This window comes from Marmota flaviventris, chromosome 12, assembly GCF_047511675.1.
Source record: "Marmota flaviventris isolate mMarFla1 chromosome 12, mMarFla1.hap1, whole genome shotgun sequence".
NCBI classification, from domain to species: Eukaryota; Metazoa; Chordata; class Mammalia; order Rodentia; family Sciuridae; genus Marmota; species Marmota flaviventris.
The window spans coordinates 37,962,941-37,979,237 of NC_092509.1; the positions used below are offsets into that span (position 1 = coordinate 37,962,941).

Genomic DNA, 16,297 nt, shown 5'->3' on the forward strand with positions numbered 1-16,297 from the left:
AGCACAGATTTATTTGGAGACATATTGCAATTGTTGCTTAAAATGGAGGAAAATTACAGGTTATTGTGATTTGAAATATTTGCCTGAAGAGCTTAGTGGGTATTCCTATTACTTTTAATAAGCATAGTTTCCTTTAAAATGCTGGGCAAATTTCATTTTATTACTGGTCAATATAAATTTTTTAATTTACCCATTCACCTTATATTAAATAACTACTGTTTGCCTCTTATTGAAGTGTTTAGAGTAGGACGTGAAGCCAGATAGTTCCTTTATTTCGCAGGCAAATTTATTATACAATTGTTTCTAATTTATAATTACATAAAACTCATCAAACAGCAAAGCAAATGTTATGATTGAGAAAATAAGTTACTACTTTTTGTTCCCATTTAAATGATTCTTAAATTTTAGTTTTTCTCAACTTTTAGAAATATGTATAGGTAACAGAAGCATGAAAGGATACAGTGTTAAGAAAATTAAAATTTGTGGAATGTCAGAATTTTATTTTATTTTATTTATTTTTTTTCATAACTTTATTTTATTTATTTATTTTTATGGGGTGCTGAGGATTAAACCCAGTGCCTCACTTGTGCTAGGCAAGCACTTTACAAGAGCCATGGCTGGAGTTTAACCACAGTATTTTTTATGCAAAGAAAAGTATTTGAGTGCAATTTGAGAACTGCTTGGCAAGATAACATCACTTGAATTTTGACAAGTATGTAACAAGGATTATGACACTTTCTTTGACATGTTGAAACTGTCAGTTCAATAGCAGTTCCTCTTCCTACTTCTTTTACATATTTATATATATGTAAATTCATATATTTGTACATAAAGGAAGGATTCAGAATATAAGGTTTATTTTTATTTATTTATTTTTTTATTGTTGGTTGTTCAAAACATTACATAGTTCTTGATATATCATATTTCACACTTTGATTCAAGCGGGTTATGAACTCCCATTTTTACCCCATATACAGATTGCAGAATCACATCAGTTACACATCCATTGATTTACATATTGCCATACTAGTGTCTGTTGTGTTCTGCTGCCTTTCCTATCCTCTACTATCCCCCCTCCCCTCCCCTCTTCTCTCTCTGCCCCCTCTACTGTCATTCATTTGTCCCCCTTGTATTATTTTTTCCTTTCCCCTCACTTCCTCTTGTATGTACTTTTGTATAACCCTGAGGGTCTCCTTCCATTTCCATGCAATTTCCCTTTTCTCTCCCTTTCCCTCCCACCTCTCATCCCTGTTTAATGTTAATCTTCTTCTCATGCTCTTCGACCCTACTCTGTTCTTAGTTACTCTCCTTAATCAAAGAAGACATTTGGCATTTGTTTTTTAGGGATTGGCTAGCTTCACTTAGCATAATCTGCTCTAATGCCATCCATTTCCCTGCAAATTCTATGATTTTGTCATTTTTTAATGCAGAGTAATACTCCATTGTGTATAAATGCCACATTTTTTTTATCCATTCGTCTATTGAAGGGCATCTAGGTTGGTTCCACAGTCTTGCTATTGTGAATTGTGCTGCTATGAACATCGATGTAGCAGTGTCCCTGTAGCATGCTCTTTTTAGGTCTTTAGGGAATAGACCGAGAAGGGGAATAGCTGGGTCAAATGGTGGCTGCATTCCCAGCTTTCCAAGAAATCTCCATACTGCTTTCCAAATTGGCTGCACCAATTTGCAGTCCCACCAGCAATGTACAAGTGTACCCTTTTCCCCACATCCTCGCCAGCACTATCTTATATTTGATAAAGGGGCTAAAAGCATGCAATGGAGGAAGGATAGCATCTTCAACAAATGGTGCTGGGAAAACTGGAAATCCATATGCAACAAAATGAATCTGAATCCCTTTCTCTCACCATGCACAAAAGTTAATTCAAAATGGATCAAGGAGCTTGATATCAAATCAGAGACACACCGTCTGATAGAAGAAAAAGTTGGCTACGATCTACATACTGTGGGGTCGGGCTCCAAATTCCTCAATAGGACACCCATAGCACAAAAGTTAATAACTAGAATCAACAAATGGGACTTACTCAAACTAAAAAGTTTTTTCTCAGCAAAAGAAACAATAAGAGAGGTAAATAGGGAGCCTACATCCTGGGAACAAATCTTTACTCCTCACATTTCAGATAGAGCCCTAATATCCAGAGTATACAAAGAACTCAAAAAATTAGACAATAAAATAAAAAACAACCCAATCAACAAATGGGCCAAGGACCTGAACAGACACTTCTCAGAGGAGGACATACAATCAATCAACAAGTACATGAAAAAATGCTCCCCATCTCTAGCAGTCAGAGAAATGCAAATCAAAACCACCCTAAGATACCATCTCACTCCAGTAAGATTGGCAGCCATTATGAAGTCAAACAACAACGAATGTCAGAATTTTAAAAAACTATAATGGAATCTAGTCATTTTTCTATTTCAGAAACTTAAGAACTTGAGAACTAACTTCATTTCCATTTTAGTCATATTTTTAGTTACTATGACCAAAAGACCTTTAAGAACAATTTTAAGGAGGAAAAGTTTATTTTGGGGGCTCACAGTTGCAGAGCTCTCAATTTATAGAGGGCTGATTCCATTGCTCTGGGCCTGAGGCAAGGCAGAATATCATTATGGAAGAGTATGATGGAGAAAAGTGGCTCAGAGCATCCTACCAGGAAGCTGAGCTCTAGAGAGAGCTCTCTTCTCACCAAGGAGAAATATATCCTAAAGGCACACTCAAATGACCCACCTTCCAGGCATACCCCATCTGTCTACAGTTACCACCAGGTTAATCCTTATTAAGAAGTTCATGTACTCATTCGGTTAGGACTCATAACCTAATCATTTTACCTCTAAACCCTCTTTCATTGTCTCACACATGTGCTTTCGGGGTCATATAATATCTAAACCGTAACTATTACTGCAAAATTATTCACTTAGAGGTAAGGTTAGAATGAGAGCCTAGTTTTGCTAATTTTTGGCAAGTGTCACAGCATAAGGAGTGAAATTCATAGAGGGGAAATAGTCATTTTGTTGCTCTGTTATCTGTAATTAAGCTTATCCTCCTCTTAGAGCTTTATTCTGACATATAGCTGAAAGCATTTCATCCTGCCTATTAAAGATCTATCAGTCTCTCTTGATTATATAGGCAGGTTTCTTTGTTCTCTCTCTGCCTCTCATGTTGGCTTGTGCTCATCCCCACTTTCTTCTTGCTTTACAGAATAAGTTTGTTAATTATGTAAGTTTTGGTTCTTGATATATGCAGATTCATCCTTTTGTGATTCTTGAAATATTGCCATTCAAGGCTGTCATCTTGCAGTGAATACTTTTAAGTATTAAACCAGAGACTCTGTATCTAATAGAAGAAAAAGTAGGCCCTATTCTTCATCATGTGGGATTAGGCCCCAACATCCTTAATAAGACTCCTATAGTGCAAGAATTAAAACCAAGAATCAATAAATGGGATGGAAACAAACTAAAAAGTTTCTTCTCAGCAAGAGAAACAATCTGTGAGGTGAACAGAGAGCCTACGTCCTAGGAGCAAATTTTTACCCCTCACACCAGATAAAGCATTAATCTCTAGGGTATATAAAGAACTCAAAAAGCTAAGCACCAAAAAAACTAAAAACCCAATCAACAAATGGGCCAAGGACCTGAACAGACACTTCTTAGAAGAGGATATACAATCAATCAACAAATATATGAAAAAATGTTCATCACATCTAGCAATTAGAAAAATGCAAATCAAAACTATTCTAAGATATCATCTCACTCCGGTCAGAATGGCAGCTATTATGAAGACAAACAACAATAAGTGTTGGCGAGGATGTGTGGGAAAAGGTACACTCATACATTGCTGGTTGGACTGCAAATTGGTGCAGCCAAAATGGAAATCAGTATGGAGATTCCTTGGAAATCTGGGAATGGAACCACCATTTGACCCAGCTATCACTTTCCTTGGTCTATACCCAAAAGACTTAAAAACAGCATACTACAGGGACACAGCCACATCAACGTTTATAGCAGCACAATTCACACTATCTAAACTGTGTAGCCAACCTAGATGCTCTTCAGTGGATGAATGGATTAAAAAAATGTGACATATATACACATTGGAATATTACTCAGCAATAAAAGAGAATGAATTCATGGCATTTGCAGGTAAATGGATGGTGTTGGAGAAGATAATGCTAAGTGAAGTTAGCCAATTCCAAAAAGATGCCAAATGTTTTCTGTGATATAAGGAGGCTGACTCATATTGGGGTAGGGAAGGGGAACATGGGAGGAATAGATGAATTATAGATAGGGCAAAGGGGTGAGATGGAAAGGGAGAGGGCAGGGGATTAGCAAAGATGGTGGAATGTGATGGTCATCATTATTCAAAGTATATGTATGAAGACATGAATTGGTGTCAACATACTTTATATACAACCAGATATGAAAAATTGTGCTGTATACTTGTAATAGAATTGTAATGCATTCTGCTGTCACTTATTTTTTAAAAAAATAAATAAAAATAAAATAAAATAAATCAAAGTTTAGCAATGACTTTGAAATATCCTGGAAAAGAAAATAGGCAGAGTATATTTTTTACATTTTTCCTTAATCATTAGGAATATTGACTTGAAGTTCAGTTACCTGAACTTAAGATCAAAATCAATGCATTCATTTGGCATTTATTAGATTTGTTTCCTGATAACATGGTTGGAGATATGTACTGTAGGAAAAATTAGAGTTACTACTTTAAAATGCTTAGACACGTCACATTACTTCTCTTAGTTATTTTTTCATATAATATGAAAGTAATATCTTCCTCAAAGGGTTGTAAAAGTTAAGATCAGATTTCTAAATGTCTTCTCCGGCTAATAGAAAAAACTATTTTCCCTCAAATGCTTATACACCTTGTCCTAGGGAGACTAGAACATGTAAGCAAGTAACTGTGGAATAAAGTCAAATTAAACATTTTGAAATTAAGTACCATAGACATTCAGAAGGAGAAATTTTCTGGATTTAGCTTGTGGGAAAGTAGACTTCAGGAGTGAACATTTTAATGGCCATACAGAATGAGCAGAAAGGCATTTGGGAGAAAGTGCAGTTATATTTCGGAATGAGGAGGCAGAGCAGTTAGAATACAGTGTGTGATTTTCAATTCTAACTACACATCATCATTTGGGGAGCTTAAAAATATATGAATATTGAGCATGGTGTTGCACGCCTATAATCCTAGCAGATTGGGAGGCTGAGGCAGGAGAATTGCAAGTTCAAAACCAGCCTCAGCAATTTAGCGAGGCCCTAAGCAACTCAGTGATATAAATATTAAAAAAGGGCTAGAGATGTGTGGCTCTGTGATTGAATGACCATGGGCTCAATCCCCGGTACCAAAAATAAAAATATATGAGTACTCAGAGACCAACATGGAACAGTTATATTAGAATCTCTAGGTGGTAGGCCATGGGGATATAATTTAAAATTTATCCTAGATGATTTTTGATATGCATCCAGGTTTGAGGAAAATGTGAATTAGAGCATTGTTTATGTGACAGACTAGTAAGAGGCAGGATTATCAACCTAGGTTAGGGTAAGAACATAAAATTTCTAGAAGGCTATAAAGTCTAAGCCTTTGTTGACAAGTATTAGAAGAAGCCATTGAAAGCACTGAACAGAGAAATAACATAAAACTTATAAATCAAAACCCTTAACCTGAGACAAGATTCACCTGATTATCTCAATACGAAAGCATTTGACCAAATACAGCATCCATTCATGTTCAAAACACTAGAAAAACTAGTATAGTAGCAACATACCTCAACATTGTAAAAGCTATGTACATTAAATCTAAGATCAACGTCATTCTGAATGGGAAAAAAACTGAAAGCATTCCCGCTAAAAATGAACAAGATAAAGATACCCTCTTTCATCACTCAAATTATTTCTGTTTGCTGATGACATGATCCTATATTTAGATGATCCAAATACTCTATTAGAAAACTTCTAGAACTTATAAATAAATTCAGCCAAGTAGCAGGATGTAAAATTAACAACTTTAAATCAGTTGCACCAATGATGAATCAACAGAAAGAGAAATTAGGAAAACTATATCATTCACAATAGCCTCAAAAAACAAAAAACAAAAAAAAACCTGGGAATCAATCTAACAAAAGAGGTGAAAGACCTCTACAATGAAAACTACAGACCAGTAAAGAAAGAAATTGAAGATCATCTTTAGAGGATGAAAAGATCTCCCGTGTTCTTGGACAGGCAGAATTAATCTTATTACAATAGATGCTATACAGATGTAATGCAGTGCTACACAGTTGTAACACAATTCCTATTTACATTCCAATGATATCCTTCATAGAAATAGAAAAAGCAGTTATGAAATTCATTTGGAAAAATAAGAGTCTCAGAATAGCCAAAGCAATCCTTAGTGAAAAAAGTGAAGCAGGATGCATGATAGTACCAGACCTTAAGTTATACTATAGAGCTAGTAACAAAACAGCATGGTACTGCCACCAAAACAGACATGAAGACCAGTGGTACAGAATAGAAGACAGAGACACACCCACGTAAATATTTATCTCATACTAGACAAAGGTGCCATAAACATACATTGGAGGAAAGATAGTCTTTTCAGCAAATGGTGCTGGGAAAACTGGAAATTCATATGTAGCAGAATAAATTTTAATCACTGTCCATTACCCTGCATAAAAATCAACTCAAAGTGGATGAAGACCTAGGCATTAGACCAGAAACTCTGCACCTACTAGAAGAATATGTAGGCCCAACCCTCCATCATGTTGGCGTAGGAACCGAATTTCCCAAAAAGACTCCTAAAGAACTAGAAGTAAAATGAAGTATCAATAAATGGGATGGGTATCAAATTAAAAAATTTCTTGACAGCAAAGGAAACAAGAGTGTAAAGAGACAGCCTAAGAATGGAGAAGATCTTTGAGCCCTGCATCTCAAGCGTTAATCTCTAGGATATATAAAGAACTTAACGCCAAAAAGACAAATAACCCAATCAATAAATGGACAAAGGAACTGAACAGGCACATTTCATGGAAGAAGAAATAGGATCAGTCAACAAATATATGAAAAAATATTCAACATCTCTAGCAATTAGAGAAATGCAAATTAAAATTATACTGAGATTTCATCTCACTCTAGTTAGAAAGGCAATTATCAAAAGTACAAGTAACAATAGTGTTGGCGAGGATGTGGGGAAAAAGGTACACTCATACCTTGCTGTTGGGACTGCAACTGGGTGAAAGTACTCTGGAAAGCAGTATGATGATTCCTCAGAAACCTTGGAATGGAACCACTATATGATCCAGTTATCCCACTCTTTGATATATACCCAAAGGACTTAAAATTAGCACACTGCAGTGATGCAGCCATTTTGATGTTTATAGCAGTTCAATTCACAATAGCTAAGGTATGAATTCAACCTAGGTGTCCTTCAACAGGTGAATGGATAAAGAAATTGTGGTATGTATACACCACAGAATATTACTCAGCCATAAAGAAGAATGACTATGATATTTTCCGGTAAATGGATGGACCTTCAGACTATTGTGCTAAGTGAAATAAGCAATCCCAAAACCCAAAGGTCATAGGTTCTCTCTGATGCTAACACACAACAAGAGGGCAAGAGGAAGAATAGAAGTTCATTGGATTAGACAAAGAGGAATGAAGGAAAGGGAGGGGGACAGGAATAGGAAAGACAGTGAAATGAATCTGACATAACATTCATACGTACATATATGAATACACCACAGTGAACCTCTACAATTGTGTACAATCACAAGACTGGGATCCTATCTATAATAATATGTACTCCATGTTTGTATAAATATGTCAAAATATAATGTACTCTCAGGTATAACTAAAAAGAACAAAAAAATCTGTTTGTAGGATATACTAGAATGGATTCACAAATTGAAAGTTATAGCACATAGCCTAGTCGGATGAGGGGTAATGTGATGACAGAAGATACAGCAAAGAGGGAATACAGAGCAGCTAGTATTTGTGTACTTCAGTATGTTAAGCAGTATGTTTTGGATATTATATTTTAAACCTCAGTGTAGTTAAGAAAACTAAAGCCAAAATACTTTAGTAATTTTCCCAAAGTCAATCACCAGAGGCCTAAACTACCTGTACTTTTGACTCTTGCCCCAAGGCCTGTTCTGATTTACCAAAACATGTTCCCAGGTACCACTTTACCACTGGGATAGACAGTACAGAACTGCAGAATCTCTGGGATTCAGCACATTCTGTATATGAAGGAAAGGTACAAATAACTACAAATAGTGGGTTTTCAAATGAAACTTGTTGACTAAATTAACATAAGAAACATGACGAGTTGTTTAAAAGCACTTTATATGTTTTTATGGAGGAAAAAGCAATCTTTACCTTCAAGTGTTTCATTTGAAGTGAATGGCAACTCTTTGATGTTGATAAGAATGTTCATTATACAGTGGTGACAAACATTGAATATTCCATCAACTGTTAAGTATTTGAATATCTTTTTTTTCCTTTTGCTCACCTCATTAATGTAACTACCCTATGATCATACTCATTGTACAGATCAGGAAACTGAGACACTGGGTGGCTGAGTATCTTCTTTTTAATTTTGCATAGCTTAATAAATAGTATAACTGAGGCTTGAAGCACAGTTAGTTAGATTCTGTACAACAGTATCCTTAATCAGTATGATGTAATCTCTGTTTAACTATGTATATTTTATGTATATTATCTCATGTATATGTGGGATGAGAGAAGTTTATCTTATTTAAATTTCATGATAACCCAGAGAGGCAGATGTTTGTGCCACTGATAAACAACTGAGATTGAATATTTATTCCATAGGTTCTTTGGATAAAGTTAATAAATGAGCCATGCACATATATATCTCAGTCAAAGAGAATGAAGGTGAAAAGGAGACTATGAAGTTATCATCAAGGTTTTTCTTTAGAAAAATAATTGAGATAGAAACCCTAATGGGAGAATTATACATAACTTTCAAGAGTTAGAAGTCTCCTAAATTGTAGACCAGGAAAGAGCCACTTTTAGTAGAATAATAGGAAATGGGATCAAGAGTGTCACTAGCCTAGGGGAGGTGCACAGTTCTTTGAAGAAATAATATCCTGAGAAAAGACAAAGGCATTTTGACCTGTGAAAGAATTGAAACTTGACATTTTTGAAGATTGCTTAGAGTGTGTATGCAGAGATATAATTAGAGAAGAATAAAAGAGAAAAAGGGTTTAAATCAGTTGCTGTAAAGAATATAGAGATTATGAGAAAAATTTAACAATGTGCATTCAGCAGCAATAGTTTAGGTGAGATTAACTAGGATTATTTTAAAGTGAATCTGACCAATAAAGTTTATAATTAGTTTTTTTCCCCCCCTATCAATAAACTCCAATCTGGCAGTGGGAGAAAAAATGGATATTTTATATTTAGCCCAGGAAAGGCCAAGAAGTTTCAGTGAAAGATGAACAGGGTATTTTCTCGCCTTTATTTTATCAATGTTTCATCTGTCATGTGTAGTAAACATTTTTTCTCATATGGGCTTTTGCCTTGAATCATGGTGAACATTTAGACTGTTTATAATTTTGGCTATTACAAATAATGCTGTAGTAAGTATTGCATATGGGTCTTTTCATATATTACTACCAGTTTGATTTCTAAAAGTTAAATGTGTATTACATATTTAGCCTTTTGTTAAAATTTTTATTTACAACCTTATTAAGATATAATTCACATATATGTTTAATACTTAAGATGTACAATTCAGTGATTTTTTTAGTAAGTTCTCAAGAGTTGTGCAGCCACCACCACAATCAATTTTAAAATATTTTCCTCATCCCAAAAAGAAATCTTGTTCCCGTTACCATGTTTCTTTCCATTCCAGCCTGGTGACTACTAAAATCTACTATTTGTCTCTACTAAATTTGCATGTTCGGGACATTTTGTAAAAGTAATACAATGTCTGCTCTTATGACCGGATTTTTTTCATATATCATAGTGTTTTCCATGTACCAGTACTTTTCTCTTTTTATTGATAAGTAACATTTAATCTTACAGATATACCACATTTATTCCTTCATCAATTAACAGACAATTGGAGCATTTCCACTTATGTATAATACTGTTAGAAACATTAATGTGCATATTTTTGTGAGGACATGGTTTAGTATTATTTACTCTCTCCCTGGGAGTTAAAATCTGATATCATACAATAATTCATAAGATTTAGCCTTTTGAGCAACATTTTAAATATTGATAATGACAAATTTCCTTCTGAAATTTGCTACACCAACTAGTAAAGAATAAACTTCCATCTATGAAAGAGAGGTCCCATTTTCTGCATCCTGGCTGACCCTAGAATTGCCAGAATCATCAATCTTGAATATTTGTTTGGTCAGTTTATTTACCGGTGATAGACTTTTAATTTATACTTCTCAGATTTTACTGAGCCTCAGCTTGATTATATTTTTTCATGTATTTGTCAGCATTTAAAATTTCTTCTTCTGGGAATTTCTGCTCCTCTTTCTATTGGCATTTTTGGGTAAGGAGTTATTTCCTTTCATTCATTTTCTAGGACTATTTATAAATTCTCTTTTAATTGTTTGTATATTAATTGTGTTGCAAATATTTTCTTCCAACCTTTCCCCTCTCATTAGCATTGTTAATGATATCTCTTATTATACTCAAGATTTTCATTTTTTTGAGGTTAAATGATTTGTTACAGCTTGGTTTACTTTTTTTTCTCTTTGTATCAATTTTATATTTCTACCACCCCAAGATTAAACTGCTATTCTCTAATATTGTCTTCAAATGCTTTTGTGGGCCTTGTTGTTTCTACCCCCCCCCCCTCCTCCTCCTCCCCCTCCTCTTCCTCCTCTCTTTAGTCTGTCTGCATTACTTATGAGTAGTATGAGGCAGGGATCTATGTTATTTTTTTTTAACTTGTTTTGCTTGTTGGTGATCAAACTCATATCCTTGCATATGCTAGGCAACCATTCTACCCTTAAACTACATACACCCTCAATCCTACTATTATGGTCTAGATGTGAGGTGCCCCTAAAAGCTCATGTATGAAACAATGCAAGAAAGTTTGAAGTAGATATAGAGTTAATCCTTAACCTAATCAGTGAATTAGTCCCCTGATAGGGATTAACTGAGTGGTAACTGAAGTGGTAGGGTGTGGCTAGAGGAGATGGGAATTGAGGTGTGGCTTTGGGTATATATTTGTATCTGGCAAGTGGAGATCTCTCTCTGCTTCCTGATCGCCATATGAGCTGCTTCCCTCTGCCACACTCTTCTGCCAGTTCTGCCTCACCTTGAGCCCTGAGGAATGGAGCTGTCTTCAGTGAACTAATAAGACCTCTGAAACTGTGAGTCTTCAAATAAACCTTTTCTCCTCTACAATTGTGCTGGTCAGATTTCTTAGTCACAGCAATAAACTAGACTACTAAAATACTTACCTTTTTACTTTTTCTCAAAGAATTACCCAAAGACCTACTTCCATTCAGTTCCCCGCTGGTAGGAAACAACTCCATAATCAAAAAACAAAATGCCCATATTTGTAAGTCAATCTTCTAGCTCATCTATTCTACTGATGTATTTGTGAGGTAATATGTAAAACTATGCTATTACACAATATTATATTTTGATGTTTGTTAGTACATGTTTCTTGATATTGTACTTTTCAAAATTATCCATTCTGGGGGTTATAGATCCATAAAGTACATGCTTAGACACTAGTTTCCCTGGGTTCAACCCAGCATGTGCACACACACACAAATTATAGTAATTTCTATGCTGGGTTTTTCAAATGAACTTTTCCCCATGTTTTCTGGTTTTTGTTGTAAGAAATTTGTGAGGACTTGGAGTGAAGTCACATTGAATTTGTAAATGATTTTAAAGAAATGACACTCTTACAATATTGAATCTTCCTATTCTTGTTCCATATGCCCTTTAAAAAAATTAGTGTTTATCACATAGATCATATAGGTCCCAATTCCCCATGCCGCATTCTATCCCAAATGTTAAAGCTATCTTTTGCTTCTGTAATAGATAGAAATACACTGCAAGCTGGGCTTGGTGGTGTATGCCTGTAATCCCAGCAGCTCAGGAGGCTGAGTCAGGAGGATTGAGAGTTCAAAGCCAGCTTCAGCAATGGCGGGGTGCTTAGCAACTCAGTGAGACCGTCTCTAAATACAAAAATAGGGCCAGGGATGTGGCTCAGTGGTTGAGTTCCCCTGAGTCCAATTCCCAGAACCAACAAAAAAAGAAATACACTGCAATAAAACTAATTACCCTCTTTGCATTCTTGCCCACTCCCTCAGACTTTCACATTGCCTAGTGTGTTATTTTTCGATCATGTTTCTCTCACATTTAAAACCATTTACTGGCTGCTTCCCCTTTCAATTAAAATAAAATCCAGATTCCTTTCTAAGACTGATATCTTTTCATGGTCTATTTCCTGTCTGTCTGTCGTCATTTTTTACCACTGCTAGTCTTTTGATCTGCTTTGTTTTCCTATAGATGAGTTTTCCCATGAACGCTTTTCTACCTTAAAGGAATCCCTCTGTATTTTACACTCTTTATTGTTTATATTGTACATTTATTATTTTTGTATTTTTATTTTATGGTTTTTTAAAATATTTATCTTTGTCATATGAGATTGGTGTAGAAGTGTCAACTGTTATAAATCAGAAACATAGAGTCTTGTTTTTAAATTAAAATCACTATTGTAGTCTATCGAGGCATAGTTATTTCAAGTTCACGAATTCGTGATACATATCAAATAATAATATAAACTCTAAGGAATAAGATCATTTTGAAATTCTGTTATTAAGTAATGAGTTGCAACTAAGTGGCTAGGTGCTATACAAATTTGAAAAGTGTTTGGTTTATAAAAATAGGAGAGCTGGGCACAGTGGTGCATACCTAAAATTCCAGTGGTTCAGGAGACTGAGGCAGGAGGATTGCAAGTTCAAAGCCAGCCTCAGCAAAACTGAGGTGCTAAGTAACTCAGTGAGACCCTCTCTCTAATAAAATACAAAATAGGACTGGGGATGTGGCTCAGTGGGCCAGTTCAATTCCTGGTATTCCCCCAAAAAAAATTAATAGGAGAAAGATCAGAAATGCTATTTTTCTCAAATCTTATTTGCAAAAATAAGTTTAATCGGAACCAGGTTACATTTCACATTTAAAAGATTATCTTTTAAATGTGAAAGATACAAATTTGTCCCCATACAAATTTTAATATACTTTTCAATAGTGTTTTTTTATCTGAAATTTAGGTTTAACTGCGTATCTTTATTTTACTTTTTGTTGTTAATTTTAACAGTGCTAGTTGGATGCCAAGTTGAGCAATCTAACTTCTTAGGAATACAGCAGACTACCAGTAAGTGAGTTTAAAAAGCTCTTCATGCTCATATGTAGTTCAAACATGGCTCAAAATTATAGGTGCCTTTACCTATAAGTGAAATGCTAAAACCTTTTTCATTATATTCTTTTATTTTAGCTGTCTTAACATCCTTATTTTAAAAAGTCTTTTTTTTTCATTTTTAACTACAGATTCTTTATTTACTCAAAGACCTTATATAATCTCATCCCAATTTAATTCTTCCTCATCACTAACTTGTGCTAGGGCAAAATAATGCTACTTGCATTCAGATCTTTGTTCTTGCTTGTTGCTGTGCCTAAAGAGCCACGTCACATTTTTTAAACATTACCATCTAAACTAGATGCCTCTTATCTGTGCCTGTCCTATCCTTCAGTGACCACTTCATATACCAGCTCTTCCAGGAAGAGCTTCTGATTCTCATGGCTGAAAGATCCTACCTCTAAGTATTTTGCTTTCCTGACACTTACCACATCCTACCTAGTCTCTTAACTGCTTATTACTAAATTGCCCTTTAGAAAATCTGATCATCTGTCCTCTCTGGGATACCTTTGTAATTTTGCACTATGCTTAGCATGTTCTTTTCAATACTTGGCACTCGGGTATGTTTGTTAAATAAATGTAGGATAGTTAACTGGTTTCCAAGAGTATATAATTTGAATATTCCAAGAGAGATTCCTATAGACACCCTCACAGCATAATTGATAGTGGAAGAGAGGACTATAAAATAGCAAATTCAAGTACTTGGAATATAACACTCTGCATAGAAATATAGTTAATCTCATTGAATTAATCAGATATGTGTAGATGGGGACTGATCTTGATTAATCTTTAAGATGCAATTTAATGCTAGGGTAAGAAAACCAAGTTAGACAGAAAATTCTAAATATACTCATAATTTTAAAAAGGTGAATTCATAGAAGCAGAAAGTAGAATGGTGGTTACCAGGAGATGAGGTAAGTTGGAGAGATGTTGGTCAAGGGATACCAAATTTCGTTAAAATGTTGGAATAAGGTTAAAAGGTCTGTTGTACAATATGGGGACAGTAGTTAAAGGCTACTTTAATTATGATTTTAAGTGGTCTCACCATAGAAAATAAATATGTGAGTTAATACATTTATTAATTAGTTGGATTCAGCCATCTGACAGTGTATACATATTTGGAGACATGTTCACTATCAATATATACTACTTTTATTTGTCAATGAAAAATAAAAGACACATGTATATTAGTTAGGCTAAAGAAGAGTCTTATTTCTTTGATGCCATTTATACTCTCATGTGTAGCACTCCCAAAAATTCAATTAGAAATTGGGTAAGTCTTCATGGTTGGTTTGTCTTTTTATTCTTTTAAGATAATAAGCCAATAATGGGAAAATATGAATATATATATAACACATAATTATTAGAATTTTCTGCAAGTGAAGAATAAAATAAATAATCTTTGAAACTTTCTGAGAGTCTTTACAAATAAATTCTATAAATTGTAATTTGTGAGAATATTATATTAAAGCCTTAATGATGCTTTTTAACTGTCAAAAGAAGATAATTTTAAATATATACTGTTTGATTTTAAGTATATACTCTTTTTAAGGAAATAGGCTTAATATATTTTTTAAACATTACCATCTGAACTAGATGCCTAAGCATGGGATTACTGATCTATTTTGAAAAAATCACTACTCAAGATTTATGAAAAGCTATTTGGTATATTTAACAAAATATTATATACTATTCTAGATATTTGTTTAAACTCAAAGAAATGGATGATGTAGTAACAAATCATAACACTAGGTGGTAGTAATTGATTTTAGAAATTATAAAATGTTTCTCAACATGTATTCTTTCTTGAACATGTAAACATTTAGTACTACTTACTTTGTCAATTTATTTCAAAAGGAAAAAAAAAATCTTTACGTGCAACTCTTTTTAAAATAACACATTTGAACAATCCAAATTTGATGTTTCTAAAATACATTGAAAGGGAAGTACCTATAGTTTTAAGAAGCTTCAAAACAAGTCATGAAAAGATATAGTTAGGGATACCAATATCACTGGAACTCAAGTGTAGAAAATACATGCAAAAGGTTTATACATTCAACTAATGAATCCTCTATCTGATGAGCCAAACTATGTGCTAGGTGCTGAGACTACAAAGGTAAGTCTTGAAACAAAATTAGTATAAAATTCAAGAGTTCTATATAATAAATGAGGAATTTGATATAACAATATTGAAGATCTAAAAATTTGAAGACTCTAAAACTTAAAAAATTTCTATAATCACCTTATTTTGTATATGTGCACTTTCCTATCATGACTATGGAGTGTCAAGGATGCAAATAAATGAAGACTGATTTAAAATATCCTGTGTGTGACCTTAATGACCGTCACACACTAAGGGTTAGGTTTTGTCAGGCCTAGACCTGTGTTTCTCTTATGAATTACACATCCCTAATAAAATATTTTATTGCATGTGGCTTGGATCTATGGATGAGAAATAGGATAAATGAAAGACCTGTCCTGGATAAGGCTCACTATCTCCCATGGGACATGCAAAAAGACAGTGGGAATTGGAAACTCTATGCTATGTGATAAACCCAATGGGGCACAATAAACCAAGAGTATGGAAACAACAATAAATACCAATGAAGGAAGAAAGAAAAAAAAACAAGGATTGTCTTTGTAGGAGATCAGTATCTTTCCAGCTTTCCTTCTTATCCAATAGGTGGGGTTGTCTGTTGTTTGCTGGTATCTCCACCCTCAGGATAGTGAAGGTTATTAGGATGGGAAGATTGGTCTTGGGGGCATAGCTCCTGAAAGTGGGGTATAGCACTTTCCAGTCTCCAATGGAGACTGCACCCCAAGTATCTCCTTTGGTACCCG

The 16,297-nt window shown here is 34.4% G+C and overlaps 1 protein-coding gene across 5 annotated transcripts in view; it reads left to right on the forward strand.

Annotated features, from left to right (window-relative positions):
* Positions 1-16,297, forward strand: part of Mindy3 (MINDY lysine 48 deubiquitinase 3) — a 78,547-nt gene that overhangs the window by 25,901 nt on the left and 36,349 nt on the right. The window lies entirely within an intron of this gene.